Below are 25,757 nucleotides of genomic sequence, written 5' to 3' on the forward strand. Positions count from 1 at the left end.
GAAGATTCTTTTTTTTTTTTTTTTTCTGTCTCAGACAGACAAGGTGTCATCTGAAAACTGGGATAAATATTTTGTCTTGCAGGGACAATTACATGAGAGCTGCTTAGTACCTGACAATAAACCATAGAGGACACACAGTCTCATCAATGCTGAGTTATTTCCTACTATTACCATTGTTAATAGAAAAAGATAAAAGACTTCAGTAAATATTAGTCTTTATTAACTTCTTCCAGCACCAAAAGAGATCCAGCCACCAGCCTTTGCCTGGAATGCATGACTGTAGTTTGATTTTATTCTAAAAAATATGTTTATGCTTCATTATTTTCAGAAACTACTTCATGTCATCTTACCGTGAAAAATTATCATAGGTGGACTCAAAATTTTCTTTTGCAATGAAAATAGTTACAAAAGCATGGGAGCTCTAAGATCAACAATTAATAAATAGGACCTCATGAAACTGAAAAGCTTCTTTAAAACAAAGGACACTGTCAACAAAACAAAATGACACCCTACAGACTGGGAAAAGATCTTCATCAATCCTATATCTGACAGAGGGCTAATATCCGGAATATGTAAAGAACTCAAGAAGTTGAACATCAACAAACCAAGTAATCCAATTAAAAAATGGGTTATAGAGCTAAACAGAGAATTATCTGTAGAGGAATATCAAATGGCAGAGAAACACTCAAAGAAATGCTCAACTTAGTCATTTGGGAAATGCAAATCAAAACGACCCTGAGATTTCACCTCACACTCATCCGAATGGTTAAGATCAAAAACTCAAGTGACAACACATGCTGGAGAGGATGTGGAGAAAGAGGAACCCTCCTTCATTGCTGGTGGGACTGTAACCTTATACAACCACTTAGGAAATCAATCTGGTGCTTCCTCAGAAAATTAGGAATAGTGCTTCCTCAAGCTATAGCTATACCACTCCTGAGCATATACCCAAAAGATGCCCCACCATTCAATAAGGACATTTGTTCAACCATGTTCATAGCAGCTCTATTTGTAATAGCCAGAAGCTGGCAAACAACCTTGATGTCCCTCAGTGGAGGAATGGATACAGAAAGTGTGGAACATTTACACAATGGAATACTACTCAGCAATTAAAAACAAGGAAATCATGAAATTTGCAGGCAAAGTGGGAACTAGAAAACATTATCCTGAGTGAGGTATTCTAGAAGCAGAAAGACACAACAAATATATATGCTCACTTACAAGTGGGTATTAGCCATATAATATAGGATAAACATACTAAAATCTATAGCCCTAAAGAAGCTAAATAAGGACGACACTAGGAAAAATTTTTAATCCTCATTTAGAAGGGCAAACAGGATAGACATCAAAAGTAGGAACAGGATAGGAGCCTTCAACAGAGGACATCTGAAAGATTCTACCTACCAGGGTATGAAAGATGATACTGAAACCCATAGCCAAACTTTGGACAGAGTGCTGGAATTCTTTTGGAAGAAGAGGAAGATAGAAAGACCTGGAGGGGACAGGAACTCCACAAGGAGAGCAACAGAACCAAAATACCAGTCTCTAGAGGAGCCTGAAGAGACCTATACTCCACTGAGGAAGATGATTAAGCCTGCCTTGATGAGAATTGATAAGCTCAGGTCAGATAGAAAGGGAGGAGGTCCCCCCCTCCCATCGGGGACTAGGAAAAGGGCATAGAGGGAGAAGAAGGAGGGTGGGTAGGACTGGGAGGAGACAAGGTAGGGGCTACGTTGGGGACACAAAGTGAATAAATTAAAAAAAATAAAAGTTACAGCATATATTAGAATTATCATTCGTATAAAAATACTAGATGCTAAATTGATCTGGAAAAAGCCAGCACCTTTTAAAAACCAGTTGCTACTAATGAGCAGTGAAATTCTGTACCTGTGATAGGATCCGGGGCCAATGAGTGATTTCAAGGGCCACACTGTTGAATGTGTGCCGTCATACCATTTTCAGAAAGAAAAAGTTGTCACGCTGAAACATAACTATGAGACTTCCGAGGAGAATTCAACAGAAATAACTCAACTCAGCTCCTAACTTTGAAAAGTCTCTTTTAGTCAAACAGATCGGAAACAAAGTAAAGTCCTGCTGACCAGCTTGTTTTGTGGATGATAGACCTGGTCATGGAAGCCTGCAGAAGCGAGGCACACGGCCTTCCCCACCAATGGCAGAGAAGCCCCAAACCCAGTGTCCTGCTCTTGAATAGAAAGAGGACGGCTGTCCTGGTGGGTTCAGAGCCATCTGTCGAGTGGCACTTATGTGCTTTCTTTTTTCGGATCATTCCACGCATAAAGCCACCAACTCTAGAGTCCACGCTTGTCCTGCCTGCTATTACAGGGTCAGCACTTGACTACCTTCCTTGCCTCCCCTGGTGGCAAACACAACACAATGATTCTGTCGAACACTCTCTGTCACGTGGCTATGTTCACAGATCTGTTTTGCATGGATCCTGCCTAAGGTTTAACACAGTACGGCAGTGTAGGCCAGGGTGTCAGGAAGCAGTGCTCAGGAAAGAAGAGGTCCCAAAGGTTCATGCTTTAGATCCAGCGCGCATGGTGCTCTCTCACTTTTCCACGTGAATTCCTAGGCCTCTAGTCTTGGTACACTTGTGTAGCAACATACATGATGTGACCATTGAGAAAAGAATAACAGGGACAATTTCACAAGAGGTACTGGGCTGCTGTTCCATGAAGTCCTTAGGTTACTTGACTGGCACTTCTGTGTGATTCTGTGCTTAATGGATTCATTACTTCCCCCTTGAGAAAGAACATGGCACCGTCTTGAAGCATGCCGTGACAGTGGGACAGGAAGAAAGATAGAACACACACACATACACATACACATACACATACACACACACACACACACACACACACACGCACACACATGCATGGTTTTGGTCCTGGTAAGTCCCATAATTCTACCTGTAGTCAAGGACTGCTAGATTAGAAGCGTCCACCATGCCTCATGTCTTTTGCCTTTTATAATGTCCACAGGAGAGCAGTACGCAGGTAATTCTCTGGTAACATTCACTAACTATAAACTTAGCTTTAGATAGAAATACCTATAATACTGGAGCTAATTGTAACAACTGAGTCAAAATTCTTAATATTTTTGTGCATACATCTCCACATCAAAAATGATTTTTAAAGAAGAGGAAATATGTCTAAATTCAAGAATTGCTGCTGGCTCAGACAATGCTCTTGTTCCCTTTGCTTCCTCGCGCTGGAAGAGACAGGCTCTCTCTTGTCTCAGTCTCGAAGACGAACGCTAAGGGTTTGAGTGTGGCTCCATGAAAAATGTACTTATCTGGCTCTAGGAGGCCATGAGTACAGTCCTCCCTCCCTTAAACCGTAAAATTACTAAAAATAACACTGCTCGTGAAATGCACTGTCTACACAGTTGTCGATGGAATCGGGAAATGAAGTCTCGCGGACTTCTCGTCTACGCAGTGGTACCTAATAACACAGCTCCTTTCTCTCAGTGCCCACAAAGGAAGCATTGTTTCCCCTGTGTTCTCATGGCTGTCGCTATCACCACTGCTTGGCTAGAAATCGGGGGCCATCGTCATTGCAGTCGTCCGAGTGAGAAATGGCCACCGTGGTCTCAGGCATTTGAATCTGTGGTCTGTCGGTAAGTGATGGCACTGATTGCGCGGCTTAGCAGCCATGACCTTGTTGAAGGAAATATGCCACTGGAGGCAGGATTTGAGAGTTTAAAGATTTCATACCATGCTCTCGACTTCCTGCTCTTGGATAAGAAGTGAGCCTTCAGCTTCTGCTCCAGCCATTGTGTCTGCCGCCTATGTTCCACTGTCGTGGATACTGACTCTTCTGGAGACATCAGCCCAGATCAACCTTTCCTCCTCTCAGTTATGTTGGTCTTGGTGCTTTATTACAGAAATACAAAAGGAACTAATACACTTGGGCAAACATTTTTTTTATTGTGCCCCCATTTGTCCTAGTTCAGTGGACTTAATTCCTTCAAAAATTTGTTGAACCTACTGAAAATATGTCCAAATTAGGAGAGAGGGAAGACAGGGAAGATTGAGCTTAGAACAGCACGATCAAAAACTTTGAAGCATTTTGTGGAAGGCTGTATGTGTAGCTGTTTAGGAAGCACATGGAGCTATAAAGCATTTACTAAAGTTAAAGGGCTCTAGACTGACTAGTGTAGACCAAGGACTCAGGGGAAAGCTTGACTATGAAGTCGGGCTGTTATTACTATAGCTGAGGTGTTTTCTTTATAAAAATAAAACAACAATGAAATAAACCAAAACTCTATCTGCTTCCAAAGTTAACATGACTCATCTTTTACTTAATTTATGTCTGTTGAATTTAAATTTAAACTTCATTGTTTTGTTTCATAAACTAAGATTTTAAAAATTCACATGCATTTTTTTGTTTTGTTTTTAGATTTATCTTTCTTTTTTATTCATGTGTGTCTGTGTGTGTTTTGCCAGGTACAAGTGGAGGTGGAAGGTATCAGATCCCCTGTAGGTATAATTCTAGATATATGTGAGCCACTAGACATGGATGCGGGGAACCAAACTCGGGCCCTCTGGGAGAGCTATCTATTCAGACACTGTTTTTAGCTTTTTTTTTTTTTTTTTTTTTTTTGGACAGGATCTTTCCATTACATCTCAGTCTGTCCTGGAATTCACTTTCCGCCTGCCTCAGCCTCATGAGTGCTGAGCTTACAGGAACACACCACAGTGTCCCAAAGCTCTCACTAGCTTCCCTCAGCAAATGAAAATAGCTTTAATTAGCAATGATTTCCATCTCCTTGGGTTAACTTGTAAAATCCTCGCTGAACTATCTGTGCCTTAGTTTGGAAAGGTGGGCTAAGCTATATCTAAATGTACAGGTTATCTCTGCTGCCCGTATTCTGAGGACGATGTACTTCCAGTGTGAAGTATCTTGAAGAAATTGTTTAGGTTCGAGTTGCTGTGTGATGAGATTATTGGTGGGTCAGGGATGAGCAAGAAGCAGTGACAATTGCTTTGGATGAAGTTTTCTAGCGATAGAGAGGAAAACGGAGGACTGGGGAGATGGCTCAGTGGGTAAAGCACCGCTGCACAAGTGAGGACTGGAACTTGAATCCCCAGACCCTAGGTAACACTCATCACCAGAGCTCACACAAGTCTGCAAAGCCAGGGCTCCTGCGGCAGAACGGAAGTTAGAAACACATGAGTACTCAGAAGCTCACAGGCCAGCTAGTTTGGCATTCTCAGCAACAAAGAAGAGACCATGTCTCAATCAAAGAGGAAGATGAGGACTGACACCTGAGAAAGTCCACTGACATCTACACCCATGCTATAGCATACACACACTCACGCAGCCATGCGTGCGCACACACACTCACACACACACACACACACGAGCATGCATGCACTCATGCATCATATCCATACCATTATAAAAAGTCAGGAAGACTGCAGTTCCATAGCATCTGGGGAGGAGCTGCTGAGCAGCTGGTTGGTTTATTTCACTGCCAGGGGCACAAGCCTATGCAGAACTGGGTCATGTGTCAGGTCCTTCTCAGATTGCTGTAAGACAGAACCTTCTACACAGAAGCCCCACTCATACCCCTGTTACAGTTGCTACTAGAGAAATCACTAGTTCCTTGTGTTGACCTGCGATTTCACTGGAAGGAAGATGCAGGCGAAACAAAACACAAATATGCAGAAAAATGGATAAAAATCTGACCAGCTCTAAGTTATTCGTAATCCACCTTTGGAATAAATGTGGAAGGAGAATGGGATGGCCTGCTTAATTTTGCAGGTTGTTGACTTGGAATATTGGAGTGTTGCAGAGCTTCCATCAGAACTATCTTTTCATTTTAAAATTATCTTCAGTTTATGTCAAAATACAACTAGAACAAATCTGACGGACACTGACCAGTAGGTAGTTTATCAGACCACATCAGCGGGAAATCTTGGCTCAGACACTAAAAATCTGGAAGCTTGCTGGTTTTCGTGACTAAAATGAATATACCATGAATGCTTAATCAAAACATCATTGCAAACATTAACAAGAACAATATGAAAAATACACATAGCAAGTTTCATAAATGTTGGCAATTATGGTGACTCTTACTATCATTATTCATCCATCTTACAAAGACCAACACACAAGAGTTTAAGAACTAGAGTAAATGGATGAAGCCTTTTAGTTTGGACAGCCACTGACAAGAAAATATGAAAATATTACAAATACCTTTAGAGAGCAAGGAGGCCATTCCGATTGAAATATAAAATGTACCACAGTGCCATCGTTGGGCTAGCCCCCACTGTACAGTGGGTTCTGATGGGCTGTGATCCCTGATGCATCACCTGATCACTGCAGGAGATCATGAAATCCGTTTAACCTTTCTGAGTTGAGGTCCTCACAGCCCTCTTCAACGGAACTGGGATAATAAGACGTACCACATAGCGTTATCAAGAGGATCAACTCTAATAATGTGTTTGACAATGCTCTATAATGAGTCAAGTGCCATTATCTGCAGTTCCTGCACCGTGAGAACACATGTATATCCCTCCTATCATCCCAATTCCTATTAAAAACAAATGGGAGTTAATTGAAAAGACTGGCAGGGTTTTTGACAGAGGATCATAGTGCATGTCAACTCCATTAGCCTCTCTGATATGGTTCAGGTCACTGGTACATGTGCCCATTTGCATAGTGGTCTCACCATCTGAATAGGCAGCATGAAAGGATGCTTCTCATTCTTGCTTTGGGAAATGAGACAAAGCCAGAGCTCTGGGGAAAGAAGTTTGCCTGGATTCTGGGCAAATTCAGGCAAAACCATCAAGTCAATTTCAGATGTGCTATATTTTTAGGTGCCTTTTTACTTGGCTCGTGAACCACGTTAGACTTGACAATCACACATGATTTAACTAAAGCACCTAATACAGGTGGAATCTGGACATTGTGTAACAGAAGCCAGGGTGATAAAGAGACCTAGGATTAGTCTGCCACCAATGTGATATCAATCCATCGTTCTCTTGGGGGGAGGGATCCTATTTATCTCCATTCCATCTTCTAAGCACAATGAGCAGCTTTTCTGGGCAGAATCCATCCCCAAGGAAGCTGTGCTCCCACAGAAAAGCCTGCCTGCAGAAGAGTCAGACCTCACAGAAACCCCAGCCCAGGTTTGCTGACACTAAAGGAAAAGCCTTAGCGAGGAAGAAAGGTGAGGAAAATCGCCGTTTGTATGTATGGTTCTTAAGAACACCAGAGCGTCTGTGGACAGCTGGATTGGCAGACCTCAGTGAACTCTTTTTTTTTAATTCTTTTTTTAATTTTTAATTATACTTTATTTACTTTGTATCCCCCCTCTAGTTCCCTCCCTCCTCCCCTCCCAACCCCTTCCTTCCTTCCCCTTCTCCACACACTCCCCTCCCCAAGTCCACTGGTAGGGGAGGGTTTCTTTTTCTTCCTTCTGATCCTAGTCTGTTAGGTCTCATCAGGAGTAGCTGCCTTGTCTTCCTCTGTGGTATGGTAAGGCTGCTTCCCCCTCAGGGGGAGGTAATTAAAGAGCAGGCCAATCAGTTTATGTCAGAAGCAGTCCCTGTTCCCATTACTATGGAACCCACTTGGACACTGAACTGCCATGGGCTACATCTGTGCAGGGGTTCCAGGTTATCTCCATGCATAGTCCTTGGTTGGAGTATGAGTCTCAGGAAAGACCCCGTGCTCAATTTTTTTGGTTCTGTTGCTCTCCTTGTGGACCTCCTGTCCTCTCCAGCTCTTTTTTCTGGTATCCTGAAATCTGATGTCTGTGCTTGTTTAGCACATCTTTCAGTGTCTTCACTCTGGGCGGCCAGGTTAGTATGTCTATCTCTTCCAGTCTGGAACTTCCACCCGGTATTTAATCTCTCCTCTCTCTTTCTTTCAGTTTCCTAACTTGTCCCATAGGAAATAACCAAAATAAGGTCCCAGTCCTGTTCTGACTCTACTTGCTGGTGAGTTGAGAAGCAAAGCTCCCATCAAGTTGCTGAGTACAGTCATTTTCACTTGTCTTAGTTTCCGTCCTCTCTTCTCTGCTGGGGAATCTACATGCTACACGTACCACCTGCCATTTTCTTTTTTATTCTTCTTTCGCATATTACACCTCAACCACAGTTTCCTCTCCCTCCTCCCCTTCCAAAACCTCCTTCCCTCTCCCCCAGATCCATTTCTCCTTTGTTTCCTCTTCAGAAAAGAGCAGACCTCCCAGGGATCTCAACCAAACACGGCATATCAAGTTGTAGTAAGACTAGGCACCTCCCCTCATATCAACTGGGCAGGGCAACCCAGTATAAAGGAAAGGGTCCCAAGAACAAAAAAAGAGTCAGAGACAGCCCCTGCTTCTGCTGTTAGGAGGACTTCCACAAGAACACCAAGCTACATAACCATAACATATGGACCTATATCAGACCTATACAGGTTCCCTGATTGTCATCTCTGTGAGCCCCTATGAGCCCTGGTTAGTTGATTCTGTGGGCCGTATTCTTGTACCACCTGCTTTGGTACAGTCACTACTCAAGTTGTGACCTGATGCCCTGTGAAGGCAAATAGGATACCCAAAGGGATTTGTTAAAGAACAAGATGGTGCTTGTTGGAGCTTGATGGAGCTTGCAAAACTTCAAGAGGAGAGGAGCACAAGTCGAGCATGGCTGGAGCTGACTTCATATTGGAATCACGCAAAGCCACTAAGGGTCACGGCATCCTCTTCTCCTTCCTATCACCTCCTCTCTTTCTCCTCTCAACACCCCCTGAAAACAGAAGCAACTAATCTTTTGTCTCTTTGAAGTGGTCATGATAAGCACACACAAATGATCTAGAATCCAACATAAAAAGTAGCAAAATGATGGTTCATTGAACCAGCCACCTATCTGATACTTGGAGCATGCTGGAGGGACTGGGAAAGAAAGCCAAAGGGCAGGCTCGGGAAAGAAGAAGGCATGCTCAGGAGTCAGTGGTTCAGCTCTAAGTTCGTAAATCATGCAGTGAATGTTGGGTGGATGTGTGTGTTTGAAGAAGAAGAAGTGGCCTAGGACTCCTAAGGCAGTGGGTATCTAGAAAACTGCCTAAAACTACCACCTCAGACCTCATAGGAGATTATGGTCATTTTTGGAAAAACAAGACAATACTCAGTCTTAGAGCCAGAATCAAGAAATTGTTTTCTCTCTGGAAAAGACATTTTGGATTGACCTTTCATGGTACCCTAGTTGACAATTTAGTTGATATTCCTCCTATAATGATATCTTTCATTAATATAATATTGCTCATGAACATAACACATTTTTTTTCAAAGATTTGTCTTCATGCAAACACCACACTTTCTCTCTGGTTTCTCTTTGGTTTAAAAAGTGACAAAAGTCTGAGGGAGGTAGAAGAAGAGTTCACTGTCTCTCACCTTCCTTGAGAAGGAAATAGAAACTGGAGTGAAATGACTGGTTCAACAGGCTGCCAGAAGCCTCCAGTTCCCAGGCACTACATCCTTTCCCCACCCACATCTGTCTTATGGGTTAAAAGCACCCCAAAATAAACTGCTCAGGAAACACAGGTGACAAATCACTCAAGCCTATGGCTTGCACCAACATCAGTGTTCTCATAACATATCTGCAACGGTACTTCTAATGGAGCGATTGGCTCAACTATTTGCTCTGTCTTATGTTTGTCCATGCAGTGATTAGCAGACCAGCATTGCCTCAATTCTAGAATTTCCAGCAGGCTGCTGGTGAGAGTTGCTATTCTTTATTGGTGCCTCACACCCAGAGTAGACTCCGGAGAACCATTTTCACTCAGCCTGAGCCTGAGAAAACTGTGAAAGGACACCCTGTTTGGGACTTTCTTGCATGGGGCTTCTATCAGTTGCATAATGTGCTCCATTCATAATGGTGTGAAATAAATCATTTTAGTCCGTCCGTCATGAGGCCATATGAACGCAATTCCCACATTTGGGAGTCTGAGGTAGATAGATCTTGAGTTCCAGGCCAGCCTGGGCTACACATCCAGTTTCAAAACAAAACAAGACAAGATAATTCTATAGTTTAAAACACCATAGGCTTTGAGCATTAATGACTAGCTAAGTACATCCTGTGTGGGCCTAGTCTGCCTCCAATTTTTTCCATCTGAATTTAATTGTGACCCCAGACATTTTTATTTAATTAGATTTATTTAAGTGGGCTAAGCAGGAAAAGGAAGTTGTCGTCCTTCCTGCTTTTTGAATAGAAACTAGTGGAAACAGTTTTCAGGATCCTATCTCTCTCCTGAAGAGAGGAACATCAAAGCTACCTTGACAAATCCTGTACAAATCTATTTCTAAATCAACTGTCCCGAAGGACTAATTCTGTCCTTCAAAAGTTTTTATTGTAGTTGAATAAAGGGGTAAGAAGAGAATCATTGTTTAGAAATGCAAAATACACAATGATAGGCTAAATCCCAACCAAGTAATTTGAAGAACACAATTCATTAGGAATTAATATTTAAAAGTAATATTAGCATATTGAAACAAGACCTTTGTGGGATCAGGAGGCTGACAATATCCTCTTACTCTGTAGAGTACATAAGATGTTAATAAATGAGGTCATAAATAAAACAATGATAACAGGAGTTGATGCTGTGGCTTCCCCAAAGTCCCTTCACATCCAAAGCAAGCTAAAAGTGGGATGCTGCTCCCTGAAACGACCAAATTCAACTTTCTCACCTGAGTGGTTATTTCACATTTCCCTGTCCTTTCTGCTTCTCAGACTCGAGTCTGATGCTTGTCCACTCCCACCGCAAGGGAGAAGAATGGCCATCCTGACACAATGAACTAACAGGGCAGTGAGAGTGACTTCCTTCTGCAGACAAAGCCATCCCCATTCAAGCTACTGTCCACATCCAAACTCATGAAGAATACATAGAAAACTCCACCGAGAGAGAGGCTGACGGCCCACTCTAAAGAGCAGTGTCTTGTTAGGCATAGTCTGGAACACCTTCATCCTACTACTGTATTTATGCTTAGTATTTATTATTGTTTATTAAGCACTTCTCCAATCATGGTGGTGTGTTTATGCACACAAGAATAGTATGGAGGAATTGTTTTAATATGTTTATAATGCAAAATGTACAAACATGGAGAGAAATTAGTAATGCTACAGTTATCAAAGGAAACAAGCCCAATTAAAGAAATAGCTGCTCTTAAACCATATGTAACTCAAAGCAGAAAAAAAAAAGACAATTCAAATTTAATGAATGCCTTTAATATTAATTACAGAATTCTTAACAATACATTGGGACAGCTCTCTTGGAGAATTCAGCTTACTGTTTAACAGTTTCTGACTAATTTTATTAACCTGTACATCTGAGAGGATCAACCCCCTCTGGGTTTAATTAGAAGGAAATTCAATTTGGATCTAAATGTCAACAGTGGTTACTAATTATGGCAACGCCCGGGACAGGACAGCCTGGCTGCAATCAGGCAGTTCCCTAGTAACATTAACACCTTCTTTCTGAGTTCCGAGAGAGTTCAGATGTTTTAAAATAAAGACAATTCAGCATGGGACGCTGCTAATATCGTGAGCCCCTACTGGTAGGTGCAGAGATGCAGAAGTGGATGCCAAATTAAATTACAGGGATCTCTCAAACATATAGCTGAATAATAAGCAGCTACAAAACTAGGTCAGGGTTGAAAAGCTGGCTCTGGATGCCCCTCCCCCAACATGCAAAATAAATACCCCACTATCTCTGAATAGAAATCATTCTTTTGTTATGCCCTTTGTCAAGAATACATTATTACAAAATGATATTTATTTCCACCATCTTCACAGCTGTGAGCACCACTAAATTAATCTTTCCAGAACTGATTTCATTTGCAATTTCAAGATTATGATTGTAGAATGTAAATTTATTACTTAAAAAGAGAGAGAGAGAGAAATGATTATAAAAGACATAGATAAAAAAGACAGTTCTTTATCTGTTGGCTTGTTTCACTCAGTACTAATGAAATAAATAGCTGACTAACCCTGGAATAAAAACAAACAGTACAAAGATGGTTGCAAAAACAAAACAAAACAAAAATGTGAAATGAGAGCTAGGAGGGCAATTAACTAAAATCAGCCCTTTTAATGCACAGCACACATGGATCCTGTGTCTAAGAGTAGGGCCAGACGGGCCTGTTTGTTGGAGGGAGGCTGAGCACCATGTGAGGCGCTGCTGTTGCTCCACTGGCGTTTAAAGATAATACGAAATATACTCGGGTACTGCTGATCTTGCTCCACCCCCAGCTCTCAGTTTTATGCTCTTAAATGTTAATCACTAAAACAGCCATTTTCGGACTGTTTAATATTGATGACCCAAATAACAGATTAGCTTAAAGAAATACATATTTATAAGATGTATTTTTCTTTTCTTTTTTTAGCAGAATTTAGTCACTAAATTGGTCTTCTTTACAATATATCGCTTCTTACAATTAGTATCTTCATCTTCCCTGCTTTCAGAAAATTATTTTGGATGCTGGGACACATAACAATTTAAAAGTAAGCATTATTCAATTATGCTAGTTAAAAACAATAATGACAGGGTTGGATTTTTGTTTTATTTGGTTTTCAATATCCAGGGGAAAATAAACCATCTAACCTATAAAATGTTGCTATTTACATAACTCCTCTCCCACACCGAAATGATCCATTTCTTAAAAATATCAATTTAATTTTCTCCATTTTAAAACTTGACTCTTGAATCCAGGCAAATACAATTAGCAGATGCATTTTATTAAATATATTTAAGTGTCAAATGCTTATTTATGGAAAGACCACTAATGATAACTTAGGCTCAACTAAAAATGAATGTCAATAAATGGTTCTATAAGCACTTATGCTTATAATAGATGCAATAGCATCTCTGAATAAATATTAATATGTAAAACTGCTATTTATCATGTCAACGCAATCAATAGAGACCATATTTCTGAACTAGAAATGCATCAGTAATCTTTCTGCATTTGCTCAAAATCACAAAGCAAAAATGCAAGCGCTGTCACAAGACATTTATTGTATTCAATTGGATCCAAACTAGCTGCTGAGGAAAAGGCAATTTAAGCTTGTGCAACAAAATAAGCTATGTATATATGAATAAATTATTTTTACTATGATTCCTTTCTATTTACTCTACCTGCCTAAGATGCTGAATTTTCAATAAGAGACTTCTATAGCTTAGTGGAGTGTGGGTCTTGGAGACTTCTGAGTCACCTTCCCACTCCAGACACTACCTAGGCCCTCCTCTGTCATGGAAGCTAATAAGCACTGCTGAGCATGACTAGATTAGTTCTTGACTCTTCATGGCCACAAACACTTCCATGAAGATGGCAGGCTTCTTCCCTTGTACAATCAACTTTTTACCTCTGGGATCCGTGGTGACCTCCACCAGGCTTGTGCACCAGTATCCTTTCAGTACAAAGTCACTGCCCTCTGCAGTAGTTATGTAGTACATGTATGCTGCTTATCATACTGACGTGCTTAGAAACTCATACAGAACCGTGTTGTTTAGAAATAAAGGAATTTGGAAAGGCCATGTCCATGTACACTGGGCTCTCTCCCTTCCCTCCATTTCCTTTCCTCCCTCCCCCCTCTCCATTTCTGCCTCTGTTTTTCTGTTGCTGTGTTACTCTCAGTCTCTGTGTGTGTCTCTCTCTCAGTCTCTCCAGATTGCATTCTACACTGAGAAATCGTCATGTCTTCATCTTTCTCCCGCATCTCTCAAAACACCGCCACACTAGCCCAGACACCATACCATCCCCTAGGGGTAGACGGGCATAATGGTGAGCTTTGTTGCTTAATTGTAAAGCTTTTATTTATTTTGTTTTTTTTTTAAGTTTTAAAAACTTTTATTTTTTTTACAATTTTATTCAATTTATATCCCAATTATAGCCCCCTTCCTCATCTCCTCCTGGTTCTACCCTCTCTCCCTCTTCTTCCCCAATATCCCTCCCCTAGTCCAGTGGAAGGAGTCCTCCTCGCCTACCATCTGACCCTAGCCTATCAAGTCTTATCAGGACTGCCTGGTTCTTCTTCCTCTTTGGCCTAGCAAGGCTGACCAGTGTGGGACAGGGGGGAGGGAAGGAGGTGATCAAAGAGCAGGCAACCAAGGCCATGACAGAGACAGTCCCTGTTCCCCTTCTGAAGACTGAGTATGCAGCAGGATATAACATCCAAAGCCAGAGACAAACAAATGGCTAAAGGTCAGTGTAAAAACACAATCAACAAAAGTCAAAGCATTTTAGCAAGAGTCCTCCCTCTTGATTAGTTTCTTTAGGTGTACAGATTTTAGTAGGTTTATCCTATATTATATGTCTATATGAGTGAGTATATACCGTGTGCATCTTTCTGCTTCTGGGATAGCTCACTCAGGATGATCCTTTCCAGGTCCCACCATTTACCTGCAAATTTCATAATTTCCTTGTTTTTTGTTGCTGAGTAACATTCCATTGTGTAGATATACCACAATTTGTGCATCCATTCCTCCACTGAGGGGCATCTGGGCTGTTTCCAGCTTCTGGCTATTACAAATAAGGCTGCTACAAACATGGTTGAGCAAATGTCCTTATTGTGTACTTGAGACTCTTTTGGGTATATGCCTAGGAGAGGTATAGCTGGGTCTTGAGGAAGCGCTATTCCTAGTTGTCTGAGAAAGTGCCAGATTGCTTTCCAGAGTGGTTGCACAAGTTTACATTCCCACCAGCAGTGGAGGAGGGTTCCTCTTTCTCCACAACCTCTCCAGCATGTGTTGTCTCTTGAGTTTTTGATCTTAGCCCATTCTGATGGGTGTAACGTGAAATCTTAGGGTCGTTTTAATTTGCATTTCCCTGATGGCTAATGAGGTTGAGCATTTAGGCAAAGAGGATGGACATCAGAAGGAGAAAAGAGGGAACAAGTCAGGAGCATGACACAGAGGACCTCTGAAAGGCTCTGCCCTGCAGACTATCAATGCAGATGCTGAGACTTATGGGCAACCTTTGGGCAGAGCGCAGGGAATCTTAGGAAAAAAGTGGGAAACAGTAAGATCTGGAGAGAACAGGAACTCCACAAGGAGAGCAACAGAACCAAAAAATCTGAGCACAGGGGTCTTTCCTGAGACTGATACGCCTAAGACCCCTGCACAGAGGTAGCCCATGGCAGTAGAGTATCCAAGTGGGTTCCATTGTCATAGGAACAGGGACTGTCTCTGCCATGAACTGATTGGCCTGCTCTTTAATTACCTCTCCCTGAGGGCGAAGCAGCATTACCAGGCCACAGAAGAACACACTGCAAGCCACTCCTGATGAGACCTAATTGACTAGGATCAGAAGGAAGGAAAAGAAGACCTCCCCTATCAGTGGACTTGGGGAGGAGCATGCATACAGAGGGTGGAGGAAGGGAGGGATTGGGATGGGAGGAGGGAGGGAACCACAGGGGGGATACAAAGTGAATAAAGTGTAATTAATAAAGAATAAGAAAAAAAAGTCAAAGGAATATGGCATCCCCAGAACCTAGTTATCCAAAGGCAAGCAGCCGTGGATACCCTAACACACTTTGGGGTCATTTTTAAACTAGTACATAATGACATGCTTTTCTTTGCTCAGGGTGCCTTTGAGATAATTTTCATAGAGGCATGCCATTGTTAAACATCTGTTGGGTGGCCGATTTCTCAGAAGAATGAAACACACTCTTTAGAACTTATGTAAAAGAAATAAACAAGAACAATAGCATTAAATTCCTGATAGACAACATAATAAGAAAACCTTCTTACGCAGGTTTTAAACTGTGATTTACTGGGCATTTATAATATTCTGAATATTACATTACGAATTCAGAGCAGGTGTTTAAGGCTATTTTCCTACACGATTCGATGTTGACTTTGTCTCTCTGCATAACTGAAGCTTTGCTTAAGATCTTCTGATAGCAGAAACGGAAGCTGTGGAGCCACAGCTCAATAATAAGGTGAGTGGAAAAACAGTTGGTTTCCGTCTCTCTCAACTGCTTTCCTTGATGTGTTCCAGTCAAAAAGAAAAAGAGAGAGTGTGCATTGCACCAACAGCCAGAGTAGAGGATAAGCACGCCTTGCTGTTTTACACTCCCTAGCGGCACACATGTTCCACTTTTGAAAAGTTTTCAAGTACTCTAATTTTTTTTAATGTTCCTCTAAGACCATAACTTGCAAGCCAAGACTCTGTGAACCCATAAAGCTACATGGTCCAATGAAATTGTTTCAACCACCAACACGGCGATTTTTTTTTTTTTAATCTGCATGATTACTTTTTGTCAGATGCCGTTGAATGGCATCTTCACCTGCTCCTCCGAGAAGCTGAATGGGCTTCAGGGTCAAGAGCCTAGGTGCAGAGAAAATGTATGAAGCACCTGTGTAGGAAGGGAGGGGAGTCGGGGCAGGCTTTGGAAGGATCCGCATTTTGTCCTTACACTTGACCTCAGCCCTTGGGCTCAGTGACGCAGAGGGGCCCTTGTGATGCGTTTGGGGATGGAGAGGATTCTCGAACAGCAGCTCTCAGAGTGGAATCCACCGTGGGATGAATTGTGCTCTGGGAGGTCACGCTGAGGAGGATGGGCATGAGCATCTTCGCTGGAGGATTCCCCGCTTCTGAGTGGCACGGAGGGCTCCGGGCCCACACATGCCACTTGCTCTTCCAGTCCCATGGTGTCCCCGGACTGTAGGGAGAACTAATGCTGACCCAGGGTGGACTCAGTCTGCTGAGCCTGACACTGTGGACACAAATGCACTGGCTTTTAAAGCTGTTTAAATAATGCGCACATTACTAACACCCTTCTTATTAAAAAAGACACTGAACTATAGGGGGATAGCCAGTAATACTACTGTAACTGCTCAGGGCTGAGAAGAAAATTGTACTTTTATTACCTTTTACATAACTGTAATTTTTTTTTTAAAGATCATTGTGTTTTGTTTGCTCAGAGTTAATTCAACTAGATAATTTAACTTACTAAAACAGTTCCGAAGACTCCTGAAACTTTTTTTTATATTGTCAAATCTTGCAGGGCCTGAAACCACTGTTATGAGGTTGTGTTGCTGCCTTAATATAGTTTGATAATTCACACTTTATACATTTTTTTAGGTAAATCCTGATTAATTTTCTCAGCAGGATGCCATTCTTTGCTTATTTTAATAGTAAGCACACATTTGCCTGTCCCAATGTTAAGAATTTGGGCCTCGCGCTTCTTCACATTGAGAGGTCTTTACACGAGCTGGAAACCAGCAAACAGACTAGCTGCTGCGATATTTTCAGAGTTCTGCACTTCCAGCATGCCCGTGTAAAGAGGTTTGTTAGTCTCCAGCTCTGAAGCTGAATTATTAGCAAACAAGTAAGTGGAACAACAACAAAAAAGTCCACAACCCCGATCTTATCAAACTAATTATGAACCTTAATGTCCCAGTAGGCACAAAGGGAGGGAGAATGTGGCCCGGAATGAATACGGTAATGGAAACAGACACAAGTAGGACAGCCGCTCGGCTTTTCACAGTAGACACAAACTGCTGTTGAAACTACAAGACAATGAACGACTGCCCAGCCAAAACTGAAATTTTACTTTGTGTCTCCACTGGTAAAGTGTTTACGGTATAACAGAAACAAATGTTCGTTTCCTAGGCGCCTTTACCCACAGGCACACCACTACTTAGAATACGTGAGGGCATGGCCACATGAAATGCAACAAGACTGTGCTTAATGTGTGTGGCTTTCTCTCGTTAGAATCACTGCGTGTTATTGCCTTACCCAACAGCTGGCTCATTTCATATGCCTTCAGTTCGGTTATTTAACATTTAGGAGACTGACCTGCTGTATAAAAAAGAAGCCTTTCTTCTCATAAAACGTGGCTGTATCTCTGTAATGACTCTTCTTTCTTTAAATCCAATTGATAAGTAGTAAACATAAAATAACTGAGTAGTAGGTACTGCTTGAGAAAATAGTAAGCAGATGAGCACATGGATATTTACTTCATGAGTCATTTCTGTAATGGTAATTTTTCACCCCAGCTCGGAAGGTTGTAGAGGCTGAGCTTCCCTAATCTGAAAATCCAAACTCAAAATACTCTAAAATCTAAAATGTCTGGAGCTTTAACATGAAACAAGTGGGAATTTTACAGCAGGAAACTTTATTTCACATATAAAATTATGAAAACTATTATAAAAATTTAGCTCTCCATGTAAGGAATATCCAAAATATTAGTGAATTTCATGTTTAAATTTGGGTCCCATGCCTAAGATAGCTCATGTTTATGCAATATAGCAAGATCTGAAGACACTCAGGCATCTAAAATACTCCTAATCCCAAAGCATTTGGATAATGGATACTCAAGTTAGCTTAGGAATTTTAAACAGGTGGTTTAAGGACTAGCCTTCATCAGCAAATGCTGACTTTGTTTCAGTAACTGTACGAAGCTGGCCTTCCACTGAAGCTTTTATTTTATATTTTTAAAGTTTTGTTTTGTTTTTAATTATGTGTGTGGGTGTGTATATGAGCACACATGTCCTTAGAGGCCAGAGGCAGGAAATCCCCTGGAGCTGCAGTTACAGGTGATCATAAGCCACCTGATTTTAGTGCTAGCAACTGAACTCAAGTCCTGTGGGAGAGCAGCGAATGCTCTGAACTACTGAGCATCCTCTCCAGCCTTCTGAGTTTGCTTTCTCAAAAGGACACACTGCTTTCTTTGTCATGTGAAAACTGCTGGTCCATGGAGTAACTCAAGGACCTTCACAATTGGGAACAAACCCATTTTCATTTCGTTTGAGATAAACTGAACTATTTGTCATTGCCATGACTGTCTGTCCCTACTGAGACACACCTTCCCACCGAGAAGGCTTCTTTTTATCCTCTCTGTGGAATCAAAACTTAATTCTGTTTTCTGGACCTGGCTGGAAGCTAGTGTTTCCCATGGCCGCAACTATACTGCACTAAGTAAATGTAACAGAGGATTTAAAATACAGTTCTCTTCAAAGGCCCCAATGCCAAGTCCTGCAGGAAAAGGCATTCACCACTGACATCTGAAAAGCTCCTTGTTTTACCTGAGGGTGTTACAGCCCAGGCTCCCCGTTACGCACATGCATTGAACTCATTACCAACTCACTTTAAAACTGCCAGGCCAGGATTTAAGTTATAACCATTTAAAAGGAAGCCATTCTTTTTACTATAAAGGATAAAACTGTGAAGTATAATATATCCAAGAAATATAATATCAGAAAATGTCTCTAAAACTTTCTGATGGAGAGATAACCCTTTCTGGCCATTTCTATCTATTATGAAAAATATTTCATGAAATCAACTATGATTCCCCAAGTACTGTTGGAGGATAAGGCAGCAGGGAGAGGGGTGAAGAAAGAAAATTGAGTAAAAAAGATTCTTTGGTAGCTGATAAACACCATGGCTATTGTCCCTGAAAACACTGCCATCTGTTGTCAGAAAAAAAAGGTCACTTGTTAAATTTTGCTAGGCAACAGGTTTTCCACAAATGAAGAAAAAAAAAAAATATCTGACAGTTTTTCTTAACTGAGCAGGTCATCTTCGGAAGAGAGGGGTCACCACGGAGAATAGAACTGGAAACGTGTCCATGATTCCCAGACAAAGTGACTCCGAGTGTGTACACCTCTGAAAAATTGCCATGTACTGGTATCTGCTGCTTAAATTCAAATATATGCAAAAGGCCAACATTATGATCAAAATTCCAACCATCACAGCTGTGTTAATATTATCTTTTTATTAACTTTTCTTAAAAGTTCCCATTAAATTTTATGGTGTGATAAATGACATAATATTACCTTGCGGATTCATCATTAAAAGGTAAAGGAGGAAAATCACCCAAACCATCCTGCAGCCCATCAATAGCAAAGGAGTTTTAAAATTCCATACGTAGCATATTATTTTCTGTTACAGAAATGCATGCTCCTTACGAAGGGATCGCTGTGGAATCCATTTGTCATTTACCAGACTCTGAGGTTTCCATATTTTTAATTAGGAAATTTTAAGTTGCACTGGGCTTAAATGAAGAAACCATCATTATATCAATTTAGAGTCTTTAAATTAGGCTGAATATTTTAGCTGTTACTTAGAAACTCCAAGCAAACAGCAAACAGAGCTGAGCTGAAGGTGATCAAGTTATGAGGTTCTTCAGTCTCTTCCCAGTCTTTAAACGCCCTGATTCTCATTTCGACCACCCAGAACTATATCATTATTGGAGACAGGATCCATATTGAGAGATACTGTGGTACTGTTTTGGGACCCTGTTTGCACACTACAATTCTGCAAGGCCCCTTCTAAGGTTCAATCTCAAATAAAGACACAAAGAGGCTGTATCTTCACATTATCTGGGTACAGTGGACTTGGGCATGGTGGTAGAGTGTCCTTTCTTTAAAGAATTTGTGCCCCAGAAACTGTGTTGTAAACCTGTGGATGAAGACAGAGGTCATACATGATGCCTAGATGGAAGGAGATCATGAAAATGGGATTTAAAAGCCCTGTGATCCACAATGACTCATGAAGCAGAAACAGAAAGCCAAGCACCTAGGCACTGAAGAGAAAAAGCCCGAATACAGCACGTGAGCCAGGCTCAGCTTGTGAGGCTTGGGAATGAGACCTCGACTACCCAGTCAGAGGAGAAAGATGAAAACAAAATGACCACAAGAGCTCACACTTGCATGGAGACAACTAAACAGTTACCAAGATGGGCCAAGACTTTGTGACCAGCAGTGTTGTACACCTCATGAAAATTTCACAGGTGACAGAGACTGTCACTCCACATTGCTTTTCTTGCGCTGGAGACTGAAGTCAGGGCCCCACACAGGTGAGGCAAGTGTTCTTCTACCACTGAGTTACATGCCCACACCTGGCGTTCTGAACCTCGTGCCAACATTCGCCAACTGGCTTAGAGATACCAGCCTGCTGAGAAGGTGAAAGTCCTTGTGAAATTTAGGAGCCTGTAGCTAACAGAGCTAGTGTGTGTTCATTGTATACTGCTGAGGATAACCCAAGAGTGTGGTCTAGTGGTTAGCGTCCTACCTATGCCTGTTGCCATGGCTTGTAAACCCGACCCAGGGCCACATACAGGTCTCCCACAATCTCATGAACTGGGAAAATACTTGGATGGATTAATTTTGTTACAAACCATTTTAAAGATCCTCCCTGATGCTGGTTTTCAATTGTAAGAAAACACGTGTTAAGAGTCTCGGGCCATAGCTCTTTCCAATTTCTAAGGACACTATTGTTTTTGCATAGCAAAAAAATGTTTAATGGTTACAATGTCCTGACTTGAGATTTAGTTTACGAGGGCAGGCTCCTGTGATCCCATCATCCAGGAGACTGAGGGAGGATGATCATGAGTACAAGGTCAGCTTGGGTTATATTTTGAGCTCAAGGCCAGCCTGAGATATGATATACAGCGAGACTGTTTCAAAAAGCAAACACACACACACACACACACACGATTTATTTTCTAGTCTTGGAGTTTACTGCTAACTGCTAATTCAACTTACTATCTTTGGGAGGTAAAATACAGTCATTTAACTTCTTTGGATCTTGATATTTCCATCTGTGGGATGGAAACCGTATTAATTCTACCATGTTGCATTGCTGCACCAAATAAATAGGTTTTTGTCCCTCCAACCAAGCTTCGTCTGAAAGAGATTATGACCACTCTGTTGGCCACAGAGTAAGCTTTGAGAAACAAAATGAAGCAGACAAAACCCATGGATTCTACATGTTGAGAAACAGGAAAAGTAGACAGGTACTTTCAAGTTGGTTGTAAGGAGGTTTAGTTTTCACTATGATCAAGAGCATGCTTGGGCTGAGAGTGGAGCTCAAGGACGAAGTACTTGCCGTGTGTACGAAAGGTTCTAGGTGCAGATCCTCAGCACAGACTATACGTAAAAGAAAAAAAAAAAGCTGTGTGCGGGAGTGAAAACGCCTCACTGTGAATTCCTCTCAGAGGAGCTGCTGCTCTGGGTCTTTTCTGCTGCCTGCCTCAGGACGCACAGCTCTCCCTCAGGGTGGCCCCACTTACTTGGTTTTTGGTTTGTTTGTGTGTTTTGGTTTGTTTTGTGGGTTTTTTGGGGGGGGCAATAAGTTTACAGTCTTTATGAAAAAAAAATCTTCACAGAAAATTGCTTTAGCTCTCAGCAGCCCGTTCCTGGGCTGTGAGGAAGATTGCCTTCTTTGTGAGCCGATCTTTCTTCTGGGTAAAGGACACTTTGGGACGGTTCTACCTCTTCCACTTCACTTCTCTCATGAGTGTCTTCTCCTAGACTGGATTCTCTCAGTTAGCAGCATGTGCTTTCTTGAGCATCTCCTCCATCATGTCTGGAGCTATGATGTTTTCTATGTACTGAGAGAACTGTTTCGCATATGCATCTTCATCTTCCTCCATTAGCACATGTGGTCTGCAACATTCTGACCTGTGATGTGTTTCCGATGTATGTCTGCACTGAACTCCTTGCTTTCAGAGTCATAACCAGGGAATTGTTTGGTCCTATGCAGGATAGACAAGCCTCCATCCACAGCTCCTTTCAGGCCCCCCACTCCCCCCCCCCCAAAAAAAACCTTTATTGCCAGTTGTAGTTCGGTCAAGACCTGCATCCAAATAGCAAGTGAAGGCACTAGGCTGACCATCAATGCTTTCCACATCATATTTATCTCCAGTCACCTCCGCTTGGCCTTCGTAGATCTTGTCCACGTCAAACCTATCGAGAAGCTTGCGGGCTAGCAGCAGGCCAGTATAATTGGCTGTAGCATAACTTTCACGTGGTATTCTTTGCAGTTCTTGTGCCTATGCTGCGAAGACGACCATGCCCCCTTCTATACTAGCATATGCAATCTGGCCGATGATGTCTCTCTCTCAGTCACATGGCCTATCATCCTATATTTGGGTGTGTTGTACTTATTTTTGTCCTGGATCTCCAGTTGTTTCCAAGCATAGCAGTCAGTTTTAGCCTCCCTCTGCCTTCTAAATCTCACTTGGTATCTCTTAAGGTAGGCCTTGTTCTTAACAACTTTCCTGAACCCCATCCTGCAGAACAGACACCCACAAGCAAGGCTCCTCACAGACCGTGTCTATGCTTGTTAACACAGATCCCGGGAAGCATGCAGCATGTGCCTGTTGGCCTCGAGAGGCACGTCTGAAAAGCCAACTTTCACTTATAGCCTGGAAAGTTCAGGAATTCTGAAGCACCTTAGCTATGCTACAAAGATGTATTTCTCAATGCAGTACACTTCATTAAGAAGCTTATTGATTTTTTTTGGTGAACAAGGATTTTATTTTATTTTGTTTTATTTGGTTGGAGCATTCATCGGTTTAAGCTGGGATGGGGTGTTAGTTTCCAGAGCCATTGCTCGCCTAGCATTGTAGTAAATGGCCCCACACCTCTACACTATTGCAGACATTCTTAGAAGGAAGGATTTTAAAACAGGTTTTCAGGAGCCCGCAAACTTGGCAGGCTGTCACATTTTTGTGGTCGACTAATGAATGGCCCAACAGTAGGGGCCAGCAGGGTTCTATAATCTGCTGCTTCTAAATGCAGTAGTGTAAGAAACCTAGCCAACACAGCCAGATTGCATAGGCACATGACTGTCAGGGCACCTGAGTTTTCTCAATTCTGGCTGCCACCTTAAAAAAAAAACAACTAATTTATGTGTGTTGATCCCTTAAAACAGGGGAAAAAAATAAGCTTGGAGTCTAGAGAAACAGAAGTGTTAGTGTCCCATACAATTTGGAGCAGTGTGTTCAGTTATCTACTTTGTTTTCAAAATAAAAATATAAGTACATAAAAATTCCAAAGCTAGTTCAATTTGGCAAATGGGACTATTCAATAGAATGCTGAAGTGTCTTAAAAGACCTCTCTCAGAAAAAAACTGAAAGTAGCTACCAGAATCCTTCTAGGCTTAAGAAAGTTTGTCACTGGCCTTACCACAGAGTCCTTTAACTTCTGAAATGGCACAGAAACATGGGCCACACTATACCTTCTTTCTCTGACCCTTTTTGCCAGTCCTCAGATTTAAATCCAAGCTTCATACACACTACAAAGGCATTCTGCCACTGAACTTCACCTCTTCAGTGTTTAAAAATATTCTTTGATATAAGAATATTGTTTCTATGGGAGAAAGTCAAGCAATATAACTTTTACTGATAATTCAGAAAATTTTAATAGGCCTATAGAGTGAAAAAATAAGACCCAGGCTCTGCCTGGATAGGCCTTTATAGTTTAGTCTGGACACATCAGTCACAATATACATTTATGAGACTCACATTCTGCCCAAATTGTGAGTTAGTCATCTTTAAGTGTAAAAGCCTTGACTCCATGCTATTCTCATAAGTGATATTCATTATCGTGTGTGTGTGTGTGTGTGTGTGTGTGTGTGTGTGTGTGTGTGTGAAAATGCTTGTATAAGAAAAAAGAACCAAGGGAGTTCAGCCTCAGTAGCTGCCCATTGAGTTCAGTTCTGCAGACATTCTCTAAGCACATGCCCTGCTCTTGGTATGAGACTAGGTCCAATCTCTCCCACAAAAAGTTGCAAAGTCCCATTCCTAGCAGGGCAGCCCAGAAGGCCTTTCTATGGACCCCAACCATCAAGCCTCTGATTCTGATCCACTCTAGCCATTGTAACCCTAAAGATGGACCCTGTAAAGCACCCCAATCCAATTCTTCTTGATAGTGAGTCTCCAGTAGATTTCCTGTGTGTCTCTGCCTGGTTCACAGGGTCCTTCCTCTTGCTAGTAGACTCCTCCATGAGGACAGAGGACCCACGCCTTCAAGCTCAGTTTCCCCAACAGGTCCTTCCCCAGGGAGGGACGTTCACTTCCTGTGCCCACTTCTCCCTTCATCCACACCTGGGTGACAGCACTCACCACAACCCTGTTGAGGTATGTTTTAAGAGTGAAAAACAGAACAATAATAAAGGACAGACTCTACACACCATCCTCACCCATTGAAGTCTTTCAACAGCATTGATTTCACATGATTTTAACTGTCTGTTCATCCAGCAGCCTCATAGGCCTCCATACTGTCCATTCTGAAGTGGGAAGTGGTAAAGGCACCACTGTCGAGCCTGATGACTTGGGTTCAATCTTTTCTGTCATCCACATGGAAACTAACTTTTATGAGTTATCCTCTGACCCCCACACTCACCTTGATGTGCATTTATACACAAACTCACACACACACACACACTCACATACACACACTCACACACACTCTTTCTCTCTCACACACACGAAGGAAAGAAAATGAACAAAAAAATTCATACTGTCCAGGTACACATTGCAGTTTGATACAGAGACCAGGACTCATTTCTCCTTCATTTTTTTTTTTTTTACATAGGGTCTCCGGGTTGGTCTCCTATTTCCAAGCTCAAGTAATCCTCATGCCTTAGCTTCTGAAGGCACCAAGACCGAAAGAATATGCCATCATAACTAATTAAGACAGTGTATGACTGTCACGTGATGGTGTACCTGCAGGTTGGCAGCTGACAAATCTTTTTTTCAGGCAGAGTTTCTCTGTGCAACAGAGCCCTGACCTGGGCTCACTTTGTAGACCAGGCTGGCCTTGAGCTCACAGAGATCCACCTGCCTCTGCCTCCCAAGTGCTGGGATTAAAGACGTGTGCCACCACACCTGGCTATGATGAAAAACATTAAAGAACATATTTTATAGATCATCAAGTCCAGCACTAATGAGAAAAGTACATGAGAACACCTGTGGAAGAGCGAAATTAGCAAATGCCTTAGTCCCTGAAGTG

At 41.9% G+C, this 25,757-nt stretch overlaps 1 protein-coding gene and 1 pseudogene across 1 annotated transcript in view; both read right to left on the reverse strand.

The window, feature by feature from the left end:
- Positions 1–25,757, reverse strand: part of Tox (thymocyte selection associated high mobility group box) — a 309,256-nt gene that overhangs the window by 194,786 nt on the left and 88,713 nt on the right. The gene's annotated exons all lie outside the window — the stretch shown is intronic.
- Positions 20,016–24,069, reverse strand: LOC132654566 (large ribosomal subunit protein uL18-like; annotated as a pseudogene).

Source organism: Meriones unguiculatus, chromosome 6 (genome assembly GCF_030254825.1).
Source record: "Meriones unguiculatus strain TT.TT164.6M chromosome 6, Bangor_MerUng_6.1, whole genome shotgun sequence".
NCBI lineage: Eukaryota > Metazoa > Chordata > Mammalia > Rodentia > Muridae > Meriones > Meriones unguiculatus.